The following is a 23,423-nucleotide window of genomic DNA, read 5'->3' on the forward strand; positions in this document are numbered from 1 at the left end:
CCAAAATGAGTCTGTTTCAGTATTTCACATCTGGGCAAAACAGCCTGCTAACTGGAACTGATACTTAAGCACTGAATCAGCTGCTTTTGAATGACAGCTAAAAAAAGGTGCTTTATCACTACATATTTTCTAACATTGCAAAGAAATGTTGGTCTTATGACCTTTTTTCCATTCATTAAGGCTGACTGTTACAAACACTCCATAAAGAGTGGAAGTCAGTGTACTACCTCAGTCCCATCAGGCAAAATAATTCTGGAAGAGTGCCAGAAGAAACCTTTGGATCATCAGGCTTTTATATAGTTTGCTGTGTGAGCGTATCAGGCTTTCCACTGCCAACTGCTTTCATTCTGCTATAGCACTGCTGATGCTGTTGAACCATGATCCAAAGCAAGATGGTTCTCAAGGAGCCAGCAACATCGGAAGAATTCTTAAGAGCCTAGCAACACATCTGATGCCCCACGTATCCTTCCTAGCTCACACAAATGTTGCAGATCATTGGCTGCAGGATGAGGGGGCCAGCACAGAAGGCAGGAATGTTTTAGACTGTTTTGTGAAATCTCCACCTAGTTACTGAGGGTAAAGGTTGCACTTCATAATGGAAAGTCAGACCCAAAGATTAGTCATCACTTTCAGTACAGGGTGGTGAGGAATCACAGTGACTAATGTGTACTTTAAAGTGACTCTGCTGCAGCTTATCAGCCATCAGAAGAGGAAATCACACAGAGTAAATTTATCAGTGATACACCCTAAAAATATTTGGGTGATTAAGAATATAACGTCTATCAGTTTTTTCTCTGCACTAGTTCTAAAAAGCTGCAGTGCCAACTCAAAAATAAGGGGTCACATTTATGACATTACTGAATATTTCCCACAGCAGTAAGAACCCCCTTCCTGAAAGTTTAATGTGAGCTTAAAGCTGCAGAGTATTTTATAACATTAGCAGGTAGTAAGGAAAACATGCACAAGCTGCACAACCCAGATAAAAGCCATTTTAGCACTGAAGTATACACAGAAGTCCATACCTCATAACTCACATTTAAAGTCTAAAACAGACATTAGTCCTTGCAAGGCATGTGACATTACAGAGACAACCATTAACTGTAATCATCTAGTGAGAGCAGAAAGACACCAAGTGAATTCTTATGACAGGGCACATTTAAAACTGACTAGTATCATACTGTAAGTTAGTATCATATCCCACAGTCTGATTAGCACATTACAAATTATGGATCTCCACAGAGGAGCTACTTGCCATGTTCAGAGGCTTAAACAATGAAAACATCCCTTTTCAGAAACACTAGTACTTCTCCCCACCCCTTATCTGAAAGTACGCTCATCAATGTTTTACCCCCTATGCCAACACCAAAAATCTAGTGCACAACACACTGTCAAACAAATCCAGAAAGAATCACTGAACACTTTCTCCTCTCTTTCCCCCTAAAAACTCTCAGATAACTGTCAGCTTGCTCAACTCTGATGTAGCTGCCTGGAAAGCTTCATGAATACTAGTCAAGAGGGATGATACAGGAACAACACATCCTCTGTCATTGACAGTAAACACACAGATTGGCTGGAACTGATCCAGAAACATGATCTGCTCCTTATTTTGAACCTCCACTGTACCCTTCTGTCACAACCACCAGTTCCTAACCCCACCTACCACCAAGCAGCAATACTGTAAGACTCTACTATCACAACCAACACCCCCACTAACAGAGATGGAAACACACAGCTCTCTCAAGCCCTGCATTCACAGGCTCCCAAATCTATATCCAGTTCACACACTGAAGGTTTGTTACCCTCCCACATTTCTCCCCATACCCCCAACTTTTCATGCCACACTTTCAGAAGCGAAACAGATTAACACCAGGAAGTTAAGACTGAGGCAATTTCAGCAACTACCAGAATCAACACGAAGATGTTTATATAGGGGATTAGGATGGCAGTACAGAATCCTTTCATAATACATTAGAGTTTCTAGTTTGCAATAACCAAAATGATAACAAGTTTCCCGTATGTAACCAGGTTTTTCACTGAAATCTTACCCATCAAATTGAAGCACTACATAGTTAAAACAATTAAAATGTCATCACAGCCTAAGTTTCCAGTGCAATCCCAAGGTCTTCCTCAAACTTGTTTAAGTGTTCCATTAGCTCAAGGTTTTTCTATTAATAGAAGAAAATACTTTCCACATTATGCTGACAAGAAAAAACATTTCCTTTTTTATTATTTAATTAGTCAGAGAAAATGGCATTGTTTAGCTTTAAATTGTAAGCATTTAAGTACTACACACTTCAACACTTCCTTCTTCATTTTTGTTTCTGCCACAAACTGACAAACAGAATACATTTCCTTAGTATTATCTCTTCTCTGGCCTGGCACACTATCTCCAACCAACACTGGGTATCATTGTTAAAGAAAATTTCAAGAGGACAGTAACCATGGGACAGCAGTAGAAAATTATAAATATCATCCAGATTCTTTCTGTAAAAATCTGTCCCAGACATTTTGCAGTTTCTATTTGAGTCTCATCCTACAGGTCAAAAGAAGCTGAGAACACTATTGATGCGTTTTTACTGCTCCTCACAAAGGTACTGTTTACCTCTGTACCTAAGCATCCTCAAAATGATTCAAACAGCAGCCTTTGGTAAGGATTTCCAATCCTTTAGCATTTAACAACCCTGCACTGAACACCACCACAATAACAAAATCTTTTTTTCCCAGCCTGTCATGAGGCTTTTACCATTCATAACAACCCTTTCATTTATTTTCCTCCTCACCTAATAGTTTGAGAAGTGTATTGCTTTTTAAAAGCTTTCAAAAAGGATTTAAAGAACTAAGTCAGAAAACATTTGAAAAACAAAGTCAGTGATGCTCATCCCAAATTCATATCCACTAAAAAAGAAAGAATAAAACTATTCCTGCAAGCCAACAGCCAAGTACCACCTTCAGCATTGCTCACAGAAAAGCCATCATTAGCATCTCTTACTGGAGCATTAGACAACTGCATTGGAACATCTACACCTAGTCCATGCACACACAACTAAAAAGGTGTAAATGAAATTAATAACCTAATCACTGAAGTTACATTGATCTTATCCTAGCAATTGGTAAAATCTGGTGTGAAAGTACTGAGGTTACTCTTAATCTATATAGAATGCTCTTATAATACACTGTATCACATACCTCAGGTAGCAACTTCCACTCTGTAAACTCTGTAAGCTACCTGTTACGCCCAAGGGAGGCTTCTAGACATCACTAAAGTTGTTATCTTTGAATGTGTAGGAAAGCAAATGATCACTCAAACTCATCGAACATGAATGCGAAGTGGAAACGTAAACCAACACAAGCAGGCCATCAAACTGCCTGCTAAATAGTATTCTTATCAATTGCACAGTGTGCTGCAGCTGAATATTGTTTATTTTCCATTTCTTTGTTTAAAGACCTGAACAGCAACATTACTATCACTTTAAATTTTGAGTGATAATACTATTTCCATAGCAAAAAACAAACAAACAAAAAAAAAACAAAAAACAAGAAACAAAAAACCAAGATGGAACCCAAGTCCAGTTCTGCCATTTGTCTTGCTGCCCATGAGAAAAGCCTATGAGAAATCAGGGAGGGGAAAAAAGAACGTGTGATCAAACATTTCAAAAAGGACATTGGGAAAAAGCTATTTCCAAATATATTTCATAGTTCTTAGTCACATTTTCATGAGAAGTCCTAGAGCTCTAATACTGCTTTCTAAAGAAAACATTTTATAAAAATGATTCAGAAAGCATTTGAAAGCATTCTTATCCCATGTCCAGCCAGACATCTATATATACACACTGATTTGGAAAGGAAAGGGAGGATATAGAGGTGTTACACAGGGTAACTGAAATGTGGAAAGACTAACTGTGAGGTGACAAACAGATTCCATAAACTGTTCCCCCAAAACACACTGCAGCAGCCAGAACTGCAGCTAACAAAACTGTTTAAGAGAATTAAGTCAGTTCCACTCATTTCTAGACTCACCAAGCTCAGCAATGTTGTGAACATGTGCTAAGTAACCATGGCATACAGTAAATAAGTGGTGAATCAACTCATTCCATGTGATCAGTTACCAAGGTCGTAAGGAAAGAACCAAGTGTTCAACTGGAAATAGCATAATCAGTTATAAAAGAACTCAGAACTCAGCAAAATCAGGGCACAGTAAAAACCACTATTCCAGTGTACCAAGTGGTGTCTTCTCGTGATGGAGATCTGATTACATTTTCCTGTTTCTGCTGTAATAGAATTATTGTCCAGAGCAGAACTTGGAAGCTATACAATATAGTGGCTTAGACTTCAAGAGCTTTCATTAACACCACACTACAGTAATCCAGCCCACTTGTTAAGGTACCTACAGTGCTAAACACAGGCCAGCACAAGGGCTTGCAGAATCTAATCTCTGCTAAGATCAGCTGTTCCAGGAACTGCTGTGGCACGGCCATTTCACAGCTAGAGCTGTTGCACATGCCTCTGCTCCTAACTACCCTCCTCAGGAAAAGTATTATCTTGCCAGGAGCAGGACAGTCCATCCAAGCATCAGTGGCTCCAATACCACCCTAAGATCACATCTATTCTAGAGAAAAAGCAAAGAGCATGAAGGGAAGTCTCATAGGGACTTAATCTAGAAGGCCAACCGTGCCAGTTTCACTTGATAGTCACTACTTTAACCATGCCTTGCATGACAGACATTGTAGAATAAGAAACACCTCCAGAGCATCAATTTCATGACTGCAGAAACACACAAAAGGCCACTAGACCAATGTAAACCCATTAGGAAGAAAACAGAGTATGTGTGTATGTTAGATCACAACCCTAACACCTGAGTCATGCTAAGACACTAATGACAGCTGGGAAAGCCCAAGAAGATGGCCCAAAACATTTGTCACTAATCCCAGCTCATGAAATTTCTTCAAGCTGATTAATCAAGACAAGATACAAAGACTGGGCTGGTTTAGGACTTGCCATACAAGTTGCCACCCAGAGGAGCATCTTGTGTTTAGCTGGAAGCAGAAGCCACAAGCTGGGACACTAGCAAATTCCACCCTGTGTTAAGCTCCTCCCTCCCCTCACTGCAGCAGTAGAGTCAGTTCATGCAAACAGTCCAGGTCATGCAATTTTACCTCATATTACAGATTAATATAAATTGAGTTAGAATTTCATAGTTTAAGTGTTTCAGAAAGCAGGATTGTTGCCCTACAGCATATATATTATCCCTTCCTAAGACTTCCCATCATTCAAAATCTCACTCAACACACAAGAAACAGGTTTTCTACATAGTAGTAGCGTTGGCATTTCAGCAGAGACTGGGAAACACTTAAGTAAGCCCAAAAATCATGTCCAGCCTCTGAGCAAATCCAATTTCCTTTCGTTTAAGATAATGCACATGATGAACTGCCTTAAACATTGAATACTCAAATATATGGGTCATAAGCCAGCGCCACATCTTTTGAGTAAAGACATCTTCCAAAGCCAAACATTTTCTTCCTACATAGAATCATAGAATCGTTAGGGTTGGAAAGGACCTTAAGATCATCAAGTTCCAACCCCCCTGCCATGGGCAGGGACACCTTACGCTAAATTGTATCACCCAAGGCCTCGTCCAACCTGGTCTTGAACACTGCCAGGGATGGACCATTCACAACCTCCCTGGGCAACCCATTCCAGTGCCTCACCACCCTAACATTACTACGACAGCTATACTAAAGCATATACTTAAGAAAGTTATATCATTTCCAACTTTGAAATAGTTTAATTCCACCAGAGTAACTCCACCCCAGTCTTAAAAGGACTATTCATAAAAAGCTCTCAGCTTCCCAAAGCTTCCACCAGTCTGATAGCAAGATTTATGGAACTTATTCGAATGAACTGAATAAACTCTACTTCTACAGGGCACCAGCACAAGACCTGTGAGGGCACAAGGTGTGATCTCTTCCTCTGCAAGGAAACAGTCAGGGCAGTCATCTGATGTGCCCAGGATTAGAATTTGTGGCAAAATTTCTTAAGCATGTTCAGACACCAGAACACTGAATATTCCCCCACACAGAGACACTTTTCAGAAAGAGACAAAGCTCCCACTAACTCTCAACATTTGAGCTGAAGTCCAGACTTCACAGCAGGCAAAGTACAAAAAAAACACCCAACCACAAACCAAAACAAAAAAATAAAAATCAAAGCACACCACCAAAGGGAAAAAAAAAAAAAAACAAACAAAAAACAACAAAACACCAAAACCCACAACAAAACAAGCAAAAACAAACCAACCTAGGTAACAGTTACTATTCAGTTTAACCACATGAACCACTTTCACCACATATACAGGAGGCAGAAAAGCACCAAACAAAAGGGTGCTCACACACCTACATACTTTCTCTAAAGTAGTAACTGTTAGATAAGAGGCTGCATGTTGTCTGATGTACCAGTGTGAAGATCTATGAAATGCCACTTAACTATGTGGTAACATGCCTCACGGGCATTCACTCTATACGTGCTGCCTGGCTAAGAGGTAAACACAGACAAAAAGGTCTTAGACAAGGCTAGATTTAAGATTATATCAGGCTGTACATTAAACATTAGGCTGAAACCGATTAACCAGTCGCAATGGTTCCTAAGATGTCCTCAGGAATAAGTTCCTGTTGAGCTAAGGTATAGGTCAGTTCTTGAGTACTTCTGGCCTACATGCTTTCAACACCCCAAAAAGACTTGCTTCAGATGAAGCATTTCAATCTATTCCCTCAGAATAAGTCTCACTTTTGCTCTTAATGAGTTTATGTCAAAGATGGTGAGATTTAGCAGAGAAACAAGCAGCAGCCACTTCATAGTTCAAATAATGCACAGGAAATTCTAAACTAAGAAAGTGAAGACATTTTCTAGATGTACACATACTTCCAATTCACATATCTGGAATTATGAAGTGACACAGCACTGAGAAGGGGAGGGAGAAAGGAAGAGAAAGCTGTCTTTGCTCTTTAACTCGATCTATGAAGTGTCCTAGACCTAGAGGACTCATGAAAAGAGGGGTAGGAGAGGTATAGAATCACTTTTCTTAAATAGTCACAATAACAAGTCAATAAAGTAATCCCAAGTAACAACACATTTCCTATGCACTAAGAATGTTTTTTCACTCCACTGAATCACACCATTACAAGTATGCAGCAACAAAAATACAGTGTCCTGCAGTTAACAGCCTTCTGAAGGAAAAGACTTGTAACTAGTTTCTGATTGAAAAAAACACCAAAATATTGCTAAAAACATGTGTAAGTAGATTTTTCATGTTCTATTATCAGCTATGGGTGACTATATCATAAGCTATGTCATACCAGTCTAACACCTGCTGAGTAAAACAAAGCATTACAATTTGAGTAAGCATTTTCATAATAGTATTACAGAAGATTAATCAATATAGCAGCTCTTTGATCAAATTATGTGAGACCTAAGTACAATAATCCTCTTGTAGTTGTCCTTACAAGTGCAACACAGACTTTGATAAACAACCACCTCTTCTGCATATTACATGCATTGCAGTCAAATCTGACTAAACTGTGCTGCCTTAAACACACATTCTAGAAAGGCTCACAGTGCTAAGAAATTTTGTGTTGTGATTTTTGTGTTTGATTTTACTACAACAGGATGCAAAAGGAGAATAGGAAGAAAGCACACATGCATGCACACTCTTAAGGTAGGTAAGGTAAAAGAACATAGTTCTAGTGATTACACTTAATGCACCACAGTAGGACAGATTCCTTCTGCTTCCTGCAACTCTTCTCTGCACTCCAGGCCTTTAAGTGGGAATTGCGTTCCATCATAGCTTCAGTCATTCAGCACTGAGCTCCTCAAATGTAAGAGCTAAATAGTTCAGTCCAAACCCTATGATATTTAAGAGGCTATTTTAAGCTTTCTCTAAGTCCAAATAAAATAAAAAAAATCCACACAAAAACACAAACAGAAAATGTTTATGAGAACATTCATCCATTCATCCTGCAGACTAAAACTAAGCCAGGCAGCTACTTATCTTGTTCAGATTGTTCAGTGACTAGAAAGCAGCATATACAGGAAAGTGTAAACTGCCTGCAATCTGCAGAAATATGCTCTCCAAAAAAAAAAAGTCACACTACATATAAATGAAAAATACTTTTCATTGATATGAAAAGTAATGAAATGAATATACTTGTGGAGCAAGAAGTGTAGTTATTCAGATTTTTGTTAGAGTTGAAAATTTCTTTAGCTCAACTACTTTGATATTTAACAGGCACTGTGCCTTGCTCCATGGTCAGTCAGCCCAGATGTATTTCATCCATCTTTCTAGCTTTTAAAAGTCAGTACAAGCTACTGACTTCTACCACAGGCATACACATTATTACACCCTATTTTACATATAGCAGTTGTTCTAGACAGAAGAAATGACTCCTTACTGTAATACTCATGCCTGCTTGTGTATATGGAAATAGCTTAGCCAATTTTAAGAACTGCACAGAGGAAGCTAATAACCATGGTTACCACAAAAAAAGAAAAATCACCTAAGCTATCCTCAGTGAAAGGGTGGAGTGAGCTTATCATTTAGCTATACAGCACATGTAGATTCAGTTTCATGGCGGTAAATACTGCTAAAACGAAGCGTATTAAACAGTGTCTGCAAATGCAGGACACAGTCACTGCATCAGACAGAAGTTTAAATCTGTAACATTCAAATCCTCAGAAAACTGTCTTCATATTAACTTCCGAATTTGCTATGGCACCTTAGAAGAAGCTAAGCATTTAATACTTCTTGCTTCAGAGCCAAACAGGATACCACAGCCCTTCCTCACAAGACTAACTTCATGGAAGTTAACATATTTCTAGGAAAACAAAACCACTGAAAAGAGTTGTTTTTCTATTTTAATGCATGATAATTTTTAATAGTCAATAGAGGATTTAAACTGCATGTCAATCCTCTTTTTCACAGAATGGAAAGAAATACAACTTCACTTTGGAGGACCACCTTTAGTTTTCAGACATGTTTTCCAGATCAAGTACTGTTCGTTTTTCTCAAAAAATTTCAAAACAGACCCCTATAGCTGTGTGCAAAATACACATATGCAGTGAAAGAAAACAATTACCCAAAAACAGCAGACTAAGCATCTGAATTTCAATAACTGCAGATGAACAAGTGTCTTAAGTTGTCCTTGTTACTTACTAAGTAGAGCCAAGTTTTGTGCTCATGGGCATCTACAAGACCAAGGTAGAATGCCAGAAGAAAGGAATGAACTCTTGTGAAGTGACACAATCAAAATAGTATATAAAATCAGAATGAAACCAGATGAAGACAAGATCATGCTTCTGATAACTGCACTGTGAGGAATTCTTATGTCACATCCTCGTAGATTAGTACAGTATTACGAAAACAGGGAAAACCACTAGCTTTATCAGGAACTTTGTCAGGCTCCTAATACACAGGAACTTAAAGTAAAATAAGTTTTTAAGCTACAATAGACTGGTAACTATTTCAGGAGTGCACAGAAGTCAAGTCACCAGAGAAACTACTAAGCAGAAACTAATCCAAAGTAGATACATAAAGCAATTCTTTCTCCCAGCATTAAGCAAACAAGAAATTAAAAACTTCCTTCAAAATTTCAGGATAAATGCTTTTGGTTTTATATTTAACTTGTAATACATACATTTGATCAAGAATAACTGGCAGAGGATGAAACAACAGAATTCTATACTAAATGTGTTTTTAGCACTATTATGACAGTAACACAGCATTGCAGTTTGCTTCAATACAGTCTGCTTCAATGCAGTCTGTGTTCAGTTTCAGACCAAGACCTGGGCAGTAGTATTTGGCACCCTTATAAAGCTTCTACGAATAGAAAGTGCCACTGCCCATTTACAAGGTTGATATGGGGAAGTAAAAAAAAAAAAAAAAAAAGAGAGATGAGCTGTATTTACTGTAGAAATGTATTAGAGCACTCAAGCTCTAGGATTATATCATGCCTTCCATATGAAAGACAGAATTAACAACTATGAGGCGTGACTTTCTCTACTGCTGTTTCCCTTTAAAAACTGTCACCTAAATAAGGAGACTGTCTCCCTATTTCAGTCTGCTCCACTAACCAACTGTCTAGCATTAGAGCAAACATAAGCAGGAACTTGGGTGAGTGCGTAAGTAAATATTTTGTCACTGTTACATACATTTCACATAACAAACTAATTGTGAGACGTCATTCATCACTCAACAGTTTAAAAATCTTAGGAGGTGACACAGAATAAAAGCTCTAAAAAATAGAATTAAGAAATGCATTTAATGAGGAAAAAAAACAGTGAGAGCAGGTGACTTCTTAATAAAGGAGTCTGACAAATGCAAGTGTTCTATTAGAGATATACTGGGGAGGTAACACATGCCAAAATACTTGCAATAACACCTCAAGAATGGAAAACTTTTATCTCTTCCTTAAGGCTTTTAACCTAGGTCTTAAAGGATCCAGGTGGATCTTTAAAGGATCTAGACAGGTGCTGCCAGAGGTTTGTTCTTTGAGGATGAACAGATTCCTGCACTCCGATAGTTACAAATTCCCACTTATTTTACAGTTAACCAAGATTTCAAAAAGAAAAACCAACCAACCAAATTAAAGTTCCAGTATCAGAAGCATGAACACCAGAGATCTACGATTAAACAAGAACAAAAGCCTCCCACAACTTGCACTTTTAGAAATGCAAACTCCAGTAACTTCTGCTAGTTCACAGTGACACTCTGCCATAAGAACTTGCATGAAGATAAAAACTGAATACTAGTATGATTAAACCCATATTAGTACTTAAAACTTCATCTGTTTTGACTTCACGGTAGTAGCAAGACTGACCAGGGCCTAAGATATCAGAGAAGCATAACTTTATATGGGACATACCGATTTATGAGAAAAAAAACAGGTAAACCTGCCTCTGAAACATCGTATTTCACTAAGAACATTACTAACTGCCTGGAGAGCTTCTGAAAATCAGTGATTAAAAAAAACACTGCAAGCAGTTTGTAAACTCTCAGATGGGGGACTAGAATGAATGGTTTAAATATATTTAGCTGCTTTGTTTTGTTCAGTCTATTCAATTTCTTTCAGGATGTCCATCTCTTTCACCACTGAAATAACATTACTATAATTGCAGATAGATAATCAATCATTATTTGTACTCCAAACTATTAAGTTTCAGCCATGACATGCCTACATCTTATCTAAGAAATTGAATTCAACTCTACACACTCCATTTAAGATTCCAGATTACTGCTATACCAAAAATAGCCCTGAATTAACTTTTTAAAGTTAGCCATTCTTAAGCAAAAGGTGTCCATAAATGCTCTCCACCAGTTAATCTTAAATCACCCAGATTAACCTTATGCAACTTTTCAAAACATTCAGCACTGCACTCAAAAGACTCAGCATCTTTCCTGAAGAAAAAGCAGGTGTACAACCCTAGTCTGCTTTTCATCAGTAACCACAGATGCACAAAACCACTGCAAATCTTAGTGTGAAGTTTACAGAACTGCACAGGATTCTAGTAAGATTCAGTCTAAGGGAATCTGAATATACAAAGAAACAGAAGGCTACAGAAGGGAGCAGCAATAAATTAGCTCTAAAAACCAGGTATAGTAAGATACTGCTTTGTGCAGCAGCAAAGCCCATCTTTTGAAAGCTTCGCATTTCCACTGATAGCAGCAAGTTAGTTTTGGTTTATGAAGCTTATAAAAACAAAAAAACAACCCACAAGTATGATGTCCTTGAAACTTAAATACAGCAGCTGCAAGTTAACCTACATAAACTGAAGAAGTGAAAGCAAGATACCTGCTGTTTTGGTCAGGTACCTTCAAGTGAACAAGATGCTCTCCTTTTCTAGGGTTACACATCTGAGAAAAAAGTATTTTATCTGGAAAATTAAGGCTGAATTGAGTATGTGCTTTGTTACTATAAAACTGTCTTGTCAGAGTGAATGCAGTGAAGCTTTCCTGAGTAATTAAGTTCAAGAATTATTTTCTTCAAGGATTTAGACCTGAAAATTGTTTTGTTAAGGACCATTCTATTTGCAAGGATTAACTCAACAGCTTCAGATTCTCTGACAAACTATTTTAGTTTCTCCACTCATTCAACAGACTAGACTTCAATATTTTCTAATGCCAGACTACAAAGAACAAGACCCCCCATACTTGACACTGCACATTTTGAAAAGGACTTAACACACTCTAAGGCAGAAGTTGTACTCAGCAGCCACATGAATGACCTCAAGGCACAGCAGGCTCCTTCTATTACAGATACTACATATACGTTAGCTAAAGGGTAAGTAACAGGTTTTCCTGAAGCATAGTTCTAGTACACAGTTTCGTTTTAGTAATTATTGTAAGAAGTACTTTATTCTTTGCACATACACGTACCTCCATGCAAGAGCTATTCTGAGGTAGACAGTGACAAGCAAGTCTCCTCATACAGAAGACACTTGCAGCTATTAAAGCTCTATAGCTCTACAGCCACACTAGCACAGTCAGATTCAGTATAGCTAAGAAATATCTTTCAAACTGGTGCAGAACAAACAAGACAGAGCTATCTCTGTTCCATGAAACTTTCCCCATCAGCAGCTCTTAAAGTCTCCAGCATCTGCTGGGACAGTGGTGCCTGAATGCCTGACATTCTTAGTGTCCGCAGCATCTTTGGGGACAGTGGTGTCCATGGTACAAACAATTCTCCCAACAGACAGAGATCTCTGAAGACAGTGGACCTAGTGTTACATTAATCTTCCCAGCATCTGTTCAGACTACTGCAATACCATACCCATACTAAATAAAATGTCACAGCATCTCTATTGTCCACTCCCCACAAATAGTATCAAAGAACATTGCAGGCCAATAGCCCATCAAAATTAGAAAAAATTTCAAACAGAAGATGATGTATGCTATTTTGTTACAAATATCTGCATCTTCAAAGCCCACTTTTATACTAAGAAACTTATGTGTGATGAGACATTTCCTCAAAAACCTTCTTTCACATTCCCTGATCCTTAAGAAAAACTACCTTTTTTAAATCCATCACTTGTTTTGATATTATTTTTTTATTTTATTAATCCTTAAAAATCAATACAGCATTTTTCAGACTTCATACTTGTATTTGGTACACTAGTACACTGTAAATAAAGAATCCTCTGATTTCAGAATAAAAAAATACTTAAGTCTCTTATTCAGCTCTCCCAGAGACAGGGAGGTGGGGGGGGCTTGTTTTTACCTTTTTATTGAAAAGGAAACATGAAGTTTTTCACAATACTGTTTCCATGATATAATACTTTTGATGACTACATGGAACATGAAGTTTTGAGTTCAAAAGAAAACTTCATGAAAATAAGGCTGTTAAGCCCTACCATTTATTTGTGTGTCTTACAGCATTGGAATAGATTAGAAGATGCTTTTATGATCCAGGAAAACAGATGCTCATCAATATGGCAACCATGGCTCAAGACTTAAAATTTAGGGGCACACACAAGTCATTCTAGATTTAGATAACCAACTTAACAGTAGAGTAATAAATAAATAAATAAAATAAATAAAATTCCACCTTTGCTCTCTTCAAGTTCTCATTTCTCCATTATGTAAGTTCACTTCAAGGCCAGTTCTGAAATCAATCTTATTTTGGGCCTTTATCACCATAATATTGTCATCATCTTATGATTTCACCTGAACTTTCCCCACCACCACCATTTTGATTTGTCCAAATACCCCTTGCAACTGCACTTACTACATAGGGTACTCTTGAATATTTTCCTGAAGGACAAAAGGGTATGCTTCTCTAAGATCAGTTTTACTGAAAAGCATTGTAAATTCTACCCTAAAGGAAAAAGAAAAATAAGAATGGCAGCAAGCACATTGACCTTTCTAGTAAATTGAGCCCTAGGTCATTTAAGTTAGGTTAAAATAAGGAAGTTATTACTTTCACAGGAAAGACATATAGAAGGTTATACAGTCTCCAAAAACCTGCCCTGTCAAATAAAGGTACATATAAGCAACTACATTAAATATAATTTTAAAGCAGTTTGGTTTTAGACAAACCACTTAAGAAATGCAACATGAAGCTTGCCAAAACTCTTGTAAGGCCCACTGTCTCAGAAAATACCATGCACCTGCTCCAGTTTAGCTAATACCACTATAGAACCATTCACCTATATAATTGAGTATAAACTAACAGCCATTAAGTGGTTAGAGGATAGACAGGTATTTGATTTTCTAAGGCCTTAAGAAAAAAAAAATCAAATAAAAAGATTAGAAATATATTAAACTAAACAACAAATAGTCTACACTATATTGCAGGAGTGTTATTATCTTGCCAGAAAATTAATCATTAACTACTTTTCGCAAGGATTTTGAGCTAAAAGTATACCAGAAACCATGCAACGTTAATAGAAAAACACTGTCACTAAGTCAAGAAGTTTAGTTCAGCTGCACTTCGGGAAGTTTAAGAGTTGCTTCAACAGAGCAGACATACAGCAACAAAATAAACCCCAAACAAACCGTATAGCAACGCACCTTTACAACACCATTACGACCCTCACAGTAACCCTTTAAATTCCTAAGCTAAAAATACGGCATTCTGAAGTCCCCTCCTGTTCAGCTAAGAACGCTATACTGCTCTAAGTGCTACCTATGCACACACTCACACCGCCCACCTCACGAACATACAATATCACAAGTAAGCTAAGTATGTTCCATACATTACGTATTCGCAAGGGAAATCAAAACAGCAGGTGTCCTCCTTAGTTAAAAGGGGTTCTTCAAGAGTAGAATTAAGACTATTTTACAGGTAAAACATACACACTTCAGAAACGGAAGAGAACGCAAACGTAGGACTGCTCTTCCCAGTTCTCACGTAGAGGTCTTCCGTGAAGCAAGTTCTCTAGGTGCGCACCTGTGGTACGCCGTGCCGTTTAATCCACCTGTGCCGTTCCCAACTTATCTTCTCAGCTGTACACACAAAAGCTTGCACTGCTGGCAGTTCCTCCTCTAAAGGCAGCTGGAAATCATTTCTGGAGCCTCGGGGCTCTTAGGTTTGGGCTTTGCAGTTTCTTACGGCCAGACACTCCCACCGCTGAGGTAGCAGCACGCAGAAGCAGCTAGAAAGTTTGCCACAATCTCTACCTTCCCCTGCCCTGTGCTGGCTCCTTCCCGGCGAAGGGGACTGGCGTTAAGGGCGTCAGCGGCGGCGACACTCCCCGCAGAGGTCTCCCTCAGCAGCGGTGATCCGGGGCGGGGAGCGGGGGGCGCGGGGGCCCCCGCTCGCTCTGCGCCGCCGTGTTTACCGCCTCATGCTGGCCGCGCGAGCCGCACTCCGCCCTGACATCATTCATTCTCCTGCACGCGCACCCGCCCACTCCATTTCCAAGCCGTGACTCACCCCGCCGCTGCTGCCAGTCACGGGCAGGGCTACAGAAACCGGCGGCACCGGGGCCGGGGCCCGCACCGGGACCCAGGCCCCGCCCGCCCGACGGGAGAGGTGCCGGCTGCCGACGAGGCGCGGGCCCGCCCGCTCCCCGCTCTGCGCGCGCGCTCTCTGCCCGCCGCCAGCCTCCTCCCGGCGCTGCCGAGCCGCCTTAACCGCGCCGGGAACGGCACCGCCTCCGGGGAACGAGAGGTCTTGGCAGATGCGGAGATGCCGGTGCCCCTTCGGGGCCTCCCCTCCCTGCCCGGATCCCCTGTGCCGTGCCTACAGCCGCCGCCGCCTCCTCCTCAGCCACAGATGTCTGTCCCTTGGGGGGCGGCTGGTCTCCTCTGCCGCGGGGAAAGGGTTAAGCCAGCTCGCCAAACGGGATACCGACACGACTACTGCGCCCATGAAGCGCTGGTGAAAAGGTAACAGCTGCCCTCCTGGGGCCAGCTCGGCTTCAGAAGCGTGGCTCCTGCAGCGGAGGAGGTGTCCGGGGCCGCAGCCAGCCCTGAGCAGGGGAAGGCTTCCCTGTTTGGCAGGGGGATTTAAGTTCCCGAACCTTGTTCTCAAATGCAGGATTAGCCACCGAAACCTCTGCTGTTTGCATCGGGCTTTGAGGGTATAAGGGTAGGGTTTTCCTCCCTAATTAGAAGTTCCCCATCATCACGTAGCAAGCAGATAGTGTTGGGAGTTCCAGCGTAACAAGCACGTGATCGGCGGGGGAAAGGGGGGCTAATGAGGTGTCGGCTCCCGCACACAGAGGGAAGGGTTGCAGCTGGCCCTGCCGGCCCGCACCTGTCCCCCGCACGGCGTCACGGCCCTGCCAGCACGGGCAGCGCCTGACCGGTGTTTGTCACGTCCCTGGAAAACCCCCTTCGCCCCGCTATTGGCTATTCTGCTGCGGTTGCTCACACTTTGTTTCTGCCCACAAAAGCGTGGGGGGAGGGAAGAGTAAATCTGCTCTATTCCAGCACAGGGTGGAAACATTTTCTGCACTCTCAGAGGTCTGTGGGACGGGGAAGCTCTGCCCGATCCAATACTGGACGGGCAGACAGCTGGTATACACAGGATGCCAGGTTTTCCCTCCTGCAGGTTTAACACCAACAGCGTTTTATAACCAGATACACAACTCAGCCAGAGCGCTGCTGCTCCTGCAGCTCACACACCTGTAGTGCTGAATCAAAGGAGTCTGTTGGAACCTCACAGCACTCCTCTCGCCACCTGCTCCCCAATTCCTATAACCCGGTAATCCTTTAAAAGTAATGAAAAAAAAAAAAAACAAAACCAAAAAACCCGAGGGCCCATGGGCAGAGTGTTTGCTTTTAACTGATACACAGACCCATGCACATACTCAACTGCATACACTTAGTTATGTGCAAGTTGTGTGGGATTTACTTGAGGATGCTATACAAAGAAGATAATGGCTGACACAGTGACAGTTCAAGGGTAGAAATAGCGAATGGAAAAAAAAAGTACCTACATGCAAACACACATACAGGAAATGCTAAATAGAAACACCCCCTTTTTAATGAAGAAAAAAAAATTGAAGGTTAAAATGAAAGAAGGGAAAATTTACTGGCATTCTCCTAAATTATTTAGATTCAACAGTCACCTTAAACACTGTTTAAGTATTATTCTTTGAAGCCACTACATTTGAGGGAGCAAAGAGTAAGTCCTTTAGCTCACTCTGTTCAAGGCTAGACTTGACATCCAACCCCACAAGCCCATCCTCACAGGTGACCTGCTTAAGTGTAGAACTTGGGCACAGAGCTCCAGCTGACCTCAGAGGTGCATCTGTGAAAAGCAGCTTGCAGAGATGGTCTGTAACCAGTTTGGTAACTAATGTTTGCAAGTCTTGCATAGCAACAAACTTTTGAGAGCAAGTGGCATATTTGTGAAGTCACGTAATTAGCAGCACCTATCTCAAGCATTAAACTAGATTAACTTCACAAGGTCCTTTTCAGATAGGAATTACGAGAGAAAGAACTTAAGACTTGCAGAATGATTACTTATGAGAAAAAAGAAAACTCTCACACACATACAAAATTCCATGGTAAGACTAGCACACGAATCACATTCTCACCTCCCAGGGAGGCAGGCAGAAGTGAGGGAGGAGAAAAGTTTTGAGAGGAAAAAAAAGTACTGTTCCTTTCAGCTGGAATAAAGCTAGCATCTTTTTCATTACTGTTTATTTTTTCCCCTTTTCATGAGATCAGCTGGGATATTACTGGAAACAGTAATTCTATAAATGCACACAGCCAGCCTGTGCATTAAAATTCTGACTATTTCCAAAGAGGCACCCAAGCAGTTTTCAAAGGCAGCTATCAGCAGAATCCTGCTTAGTTCTACCACAGGACAGAACTGAACCTGCAAGATGAGGTTTGGCGGGGGGAGGAGAGAAAACAAGAACCATAGGGGAGTTTCTAGTTCAGGCTGACTTTACAGTTTATAGACAGAGTTAAGCAGTAGTACAAAAAAAAAAAAAAAATCTGCTTGTGCTTTTATGGCTTGTCAAGCCATAGCAGACATCTATGCAGAAATCTGATAGGGAAGAAGCATGTATCTGTGCTCAGCTTAAGTAGTTTCAGAACTAATGTTCTAATGAGCTCACACATCTTTGTAGCCCCTATTACAGCTGTGTTAAGGACAGATGAAAACATACATTGGTATTTTATACTTATGTGTCCCATACTTCCCCATAAGTACAACCCTGCATAATTCATTGCTTTTTCTTCAAGTAGGGTATCAATCAGGGCAATCCTGCAAACTACCTCTATACAGGCCTAACACTACATTCTGTATACTGGTTCTCACAGCAGCCCTATTATATCTAAGAAGGTGCTAGTTGATACTCCTACCTTGAAACTAATGGAGTAACTCCAGAATGATTTATTATTTCAATCCAATTATGAAAGAATAAATTCTTTCAAAGGGGAAACAGGAGATCAGTCAAATGTACACAGAATATCAATTCACAGGAGATTCTTCATCAGCATACACTTACTAAGTGCTTAACAACACCCAACAAAAGTAAGTTCCACCATTTTGAAATTAGATGCATTTCAGTGATTACATAATTTTTTTGTCTCCAGCTAATCATTTTAACACCATCAATGTCACTATTTTTTGGCAACTGATCAAGTAGATCAAAAAACAGTACAAAAAAAAAAAACCCAAACCTAAGACAAGTTTTCCCATTACTACTTCATAAGAATCACAGTTCAAAAGCACTACCCTACCTATTGCATCATAGAATACCAGGTTGGAAGGGACCTCAAGGATCGTATGGTCCAAAGTATGATAAAGCATCATGTAGACTAGCACCCTACCAGCACCCTGTCTGGTGTTCATCTCGAAAAGTGCCCAGTGATGGAGAATCCACCACCATGTATTGTAGAAGTTAGTGCCTTAAAAAACCCATCTGTAAATCATCACTGCTAGTACAACCACAAGCTCAGCTACTTAGCAAGCCTACCTTAACAAGTCAGTTGAAGCTGAAACCAAATAAATATGCAAAGAACACTACTTATTATAAAGCACTAAGCTGCCAAAGCAAGCCCTGCTATGCTGACCGTACAAACTTAGGAAACTGATGAACGCTACCAGTCTGGAAGAAGACCCGTGAGGAAACAGACCCCAGTGAAGCTCACGAAAGTCAACCGAACCCGCCCTCAATCCTCCTGAGGGACATCTCCGAGTGAAGCACGCAGCCGCCCCCAGGCTCCCCGGGGATTACCTGCGGCCTCCCGCTCCAGCCCGGCGCTCCGCTCCCGTCCCGACCCGCCCCTGCCGCCCGACTGCCGAGGTGCTGGGGCCGCCCGCCCTTCCCAAGCTTTCAAAGGAGGCGGGAAGCGGCGGCAGGCCAATGGCCTGTCCGGGACACACAGACAGACCGCCCCGCACGTGCCCGGCCCAGCGCCCTGCCGGGTGGCTCGGCTCCCTCCTAAACGGCGGCGTGCGGCGGGCTGGCGAGCCCTCGCGGTCGCGGGCTGTTGTTGGGTGCCGCTCGCTGCCTGGTCAGTGAGGCTGCGCTTCCCAGTGTCCAGCCTGGGGCTGCTTGAAGCACCTCTGAAGGGCAGAGGCTTCCTCCAGATACTCTCTGCTAATTCCCGAGATTTACAGATGCTGTGATTGTTGTTTCCCATTTGCCTAATCTTAGTACCTCATACAGTTTACATTCCTCAAAACGCTGTATTAGCTGTTTTCATAATCAAAAGCTGAGCAGAGATACTGTTTTCCAAACTGTTTTTTCCAAAGGCTTACATGTTCTTGAGAACATCCTTGGATAATTTCAGTTAAAAAAATGCTGAAACTCTGTAGAATTTATACTCCCTGCTAAAGCTCATGGGAAAAACTGATTTAGACTACAGTGTGGGTTGTTTGTTTTTTTTTTTTAACGAAGCAGTAACTGAAAACAAACCTTGCATTTTCTGCTCAATATTTCACTTAAATAAGCAGGAAAAACCATATCACAAATTTATCCTTTTTTCCTTTGGATACTATTACGGGGTGGGTTTCGGAGGGGATGACTGTTTGATTGGTTTTGGTAATGCTTTTGGTATTCAAACTGTATGAAATCAGCCATGCTTCAGAAGCTATGAGAGAACTGGTTCAGATTCTTTAAACCAGCTTCCCTTAAGACTGAAGCCAAAAACTGATTTTCTATCTAAAAAGATATGTATCCAAAATCACTGCCTCCAGCTTCAGAGTTTTCTATACACAACAGCAGCATTTGAAGAAATGCTTTTCTTGAAGGAAACAAGGCTTCAGAATAAATTCTAAGAGCACAGCTTCTTACTTGACAAAGGGTGTAGGGGGAAATCGGAAATCAGGGAACAATAAAAATAAATTCTGATTGTCTCTATCTGCAAGTCCAAAACTCAAGGTGATTCTAGGAAACTGCACTGAGCAGAAGTACAGCAAATATTTTCAACCTCTTTAGGAAAAGAGGTAACATTTCTGAAAACACCTAGTAGATCAGAAGAATGATGCTAGGCAGCTGAAAAGGCTTATTAAGGCTTTTCTGTAACATTGGAAGTATTTCTGCATGTGACATTAAATGCATGAAAATTAAAAGAAGACTGCGTAGCTGTAACAACCATCACAAAGTCAACTCACAGCTGAATTAGCCCATTACAGTTCTTTGCTATTCAGCCTTATCTACTTTATTGTCTCTCCATGCTTCTGAATGGTTTTCCTCTCTTATCATCATCCCTGTGTAGCTTCCTTTTCATTTCTCAGCCTTAGGATTTTTTTGCAGCAGGCCCATCTGAAGCAGAATAGTTGTGCTAAACCTCTTGACTTCTAGCAAGTATCCTCTCCCACAAAAGTTTACAGGACTTTTACCCAGAAATGCAGAACAAAAAACTCCTAAATTTTAACACAGACTGACAGTAGCTGAATAGGAGTTGCTAGATGATCTCTTTTTGTCTGTGTGTGTGATTTTTTCTATGAAGGAGAATTTTATCTTATTCAGCTGGGAAAGGAGATAAAAAATAGAGGGAAAAGACTGGAATGTGAATGAACAATCCAAACCTGGTAAGATTTACCCACTCCCCATTCAAGTTTATAAGCAATATAATTTTTATCTCATTACTGTATATTTAGGATTCTATTAGTATGAAGACTTTTTTTTTTTTTTTTTAGCAGAAACTATTTTTAAACCTAAGCAGCTGACAAAATCGCATGAGGGACAGGTGGCCTACTTTTTTTTTCCTTTAAAAAAAGTGGCTGCTGTTAGCATCCGAATGTAAATTCAGTATGGAACATTTGGAGAGATCTGTCATACTGGGATAACCTCCCGTCTAACCTGTCACCCTGGCTGTGCTAGCTGGCAGCGCAAGAAGCTTCAGAAGAGGCACAATGGCAGCATCAATAAAAGCTGGGAAAAGGACAGAAATGAGAACAGATCCTTCTATTCTAGCTGTTTATCTACTTACCTTTCTAAAGTACTCACTTTTTGTTTTCTTTCTGGCTAGCATAACAGGAGATGCTTTTTCTCCTTTTAAATAAAAGGACCAGCAACTAGCCTTAATTAATTAATGCACTGAACACCAAAAGAAGGCTGCTTTTGGTGCCTTTTTTTTTTTTAGGGGTGTGTGTGTTGGTTGTGATGCTCCTCAAATACAGAAGATACTAGTACAATCCCATGCTTATTGCTCCAAGAGCTTAAAAAGGTTTGAGGAAAAATACCAGAAGGCATACAAAATAGTCTCAAATGAAATCTCAACATTACTTTGTGCAAGACTAAAAAATAACAGCTAAAAACATTCTGACAGACATCATTCAAGTACATGAATGAGTCATGAACCTTAGAGATATGAAGCAAAAGACAGAGCTGACTCATCAGTTCCGAATTTTAAATATGACATGCTTCTTTTGATATTCTGTATATTAACAGGGCTTCAACACATCTTCTGCTTCAGAGGAATCAAAAGGTAAATGAGTCTGATGAAAAGTTCTATGTGAACCTTTGTTCCACTGTATCTGAAATGTATCCAGAAATAATTTTGGGCTTATTCTTACATGGAAGCAAAATGCCCTGGTTCTACTCATGGAAAGTCATGACCAAGAGATTTGGCACAAGGGGCCCAGTTGGGAAAATGTTGGTTAATGGATGAATTTTTAGACTGAAAAGTACTTCCCAATGAGTCTTTGTGCCAGTTTGCACAGATGTCACTAGGTGGCTTCTGATGTCATGAAGCCAAAGTAAAAGGTTCTGGGTAGTGTTCTGTCCTGCCAAATGTACATTTACTGTTGTAAAAATGTGTTCTGAAGTGTCTTTTCCTTTGATTCATATTTTTTAATTGATTTGGAGGAGGATGCAGAAAGGATGAGTCTTAATACAGGGAGAAGGGTTCTTCCTAAAATCCAGTGAGAAAAAAGATGAAGAGTCTTCTCAAGTCTCTAGTGTGAGAAGAGGGGCAAATCTCAGCAGATCTCAGGTGAGGAGGCTTGACAGTTTTCCATGAAATGTCTCAATGGAAAACGCCATAGCATCATCTTACCTTTAGGCATCACATGTTTATATGTAGGCAGACCTTAGAGATGTCTTCATTGTTAACAGTGGAGATTCTTATTCTGCTCTTATAAATAAATCAGAATGAGTTGTAAATATAGATGTCACCAAGGCTGCACACACTAGGAAAGGCAACAGAAAGTAATAAGGCATTGGAAGAGTATTCTGCAACCTGAAACTGATGGGAATCTAGTATGAATATAATTGATGCTGATTAATGATGCACTGAGCTGAGGTGTGCCAGTTCAGGATAACTGCTATGAGAAAGTGTTGGCATCCACAGCCCTGACAATAGTATCTCTATGGAGTTACTGACCAAATGTAATTAATGAAAAGAAGCAGCTTTTTAACATATTTCTCTCAAACAAAAGCAGCCTTTGTTATCACCTAATAGAAATAACTCCAGACAAACATTTTTCTAGTCTGTCTGGAAAACCTGCAGTACCTGTGGGTGTTTCTAAAAAAAAAAAAAAACCAACAACCCCATAGCCACCTATTATGCACTCTCACTCACATCTCAGATTTCCTCTCTGCTTCATACTTGTATTTTCTAAACATTATTTTATAATTTTGTTAATTTCTTCACAGAAATGTTGAGGAAAAGGCTAATGAGAATAACAGGAAAATATTCCGAAAACATAGAATTAAGCCACAGGAGGCAATCTGCCTACATCTTCTCTACTTAGCTAAATTTTCCTTGAGAGGATCAGAGTTACATCTTGTTTCCTGTCCTAAACTCTTAAGTACTGCTGCATGCTGCCTGTTAAAAAGTTGTCACATTCAGTGCCAGGGTTAGCTGCAAATCAAATCAGACAATCAGGCAGGAATGGACCTCTGGAGGCCACCGATTTCAACCTCCTCCTCAAACCCTTGTCAACACCAAATTCAGGCGAGGCTGCCCACAGCTTTGTCCAGTTAGGTCTCAGCCTCTCAGACCTCACAGTTTCCCTGGGGAA

General features: G+C 40.4%; 1 protein-coding gene across 2 annotated transcripts in view; it reads right to left on the bottom strand.

Moving 5' to 3' along the window:
* The window catches only part of SGMS2 (sphingomyelin synthase 2), a 43,618-nt gene that overhangs the window by 14,124 nt on the left and 6,071 nt on the right, over positions 1-23,423 (bottom strand). The window contains exon 1 of one of the 2 annotated variants that reach the window (XM_062636674.1): positions 19,186-19,259. The exons of the other annotated variant lie outside the window; for it this stretch is intronic. The gene's annotated coding sequence lies outside the window, so the exon portion shown is untranslated. Of the gene's footprint in view, positions 1-19,185; positions 19,260-23,423 lie in introns of those variants that run through there. 2 annotated transcript variants of the gene reach the window in all.

This window comes from Pezoporus occidentalis, unplaced genomic scaffold (assembly GCF_034315485.1).
Source record: "Pezoporus occidentalis ecotype Australia unplaced genomic scaffold, CSIRO_AGI_Poc_V1 ctg49, whole genome shotgun sequence".
NCBI classification, from domain to species: Eukaryota; Metazoa; Chordata; class Aves; order Psittaciformes; family Psittacidae; genus Pezoporus; species Pezoporus occidentalis.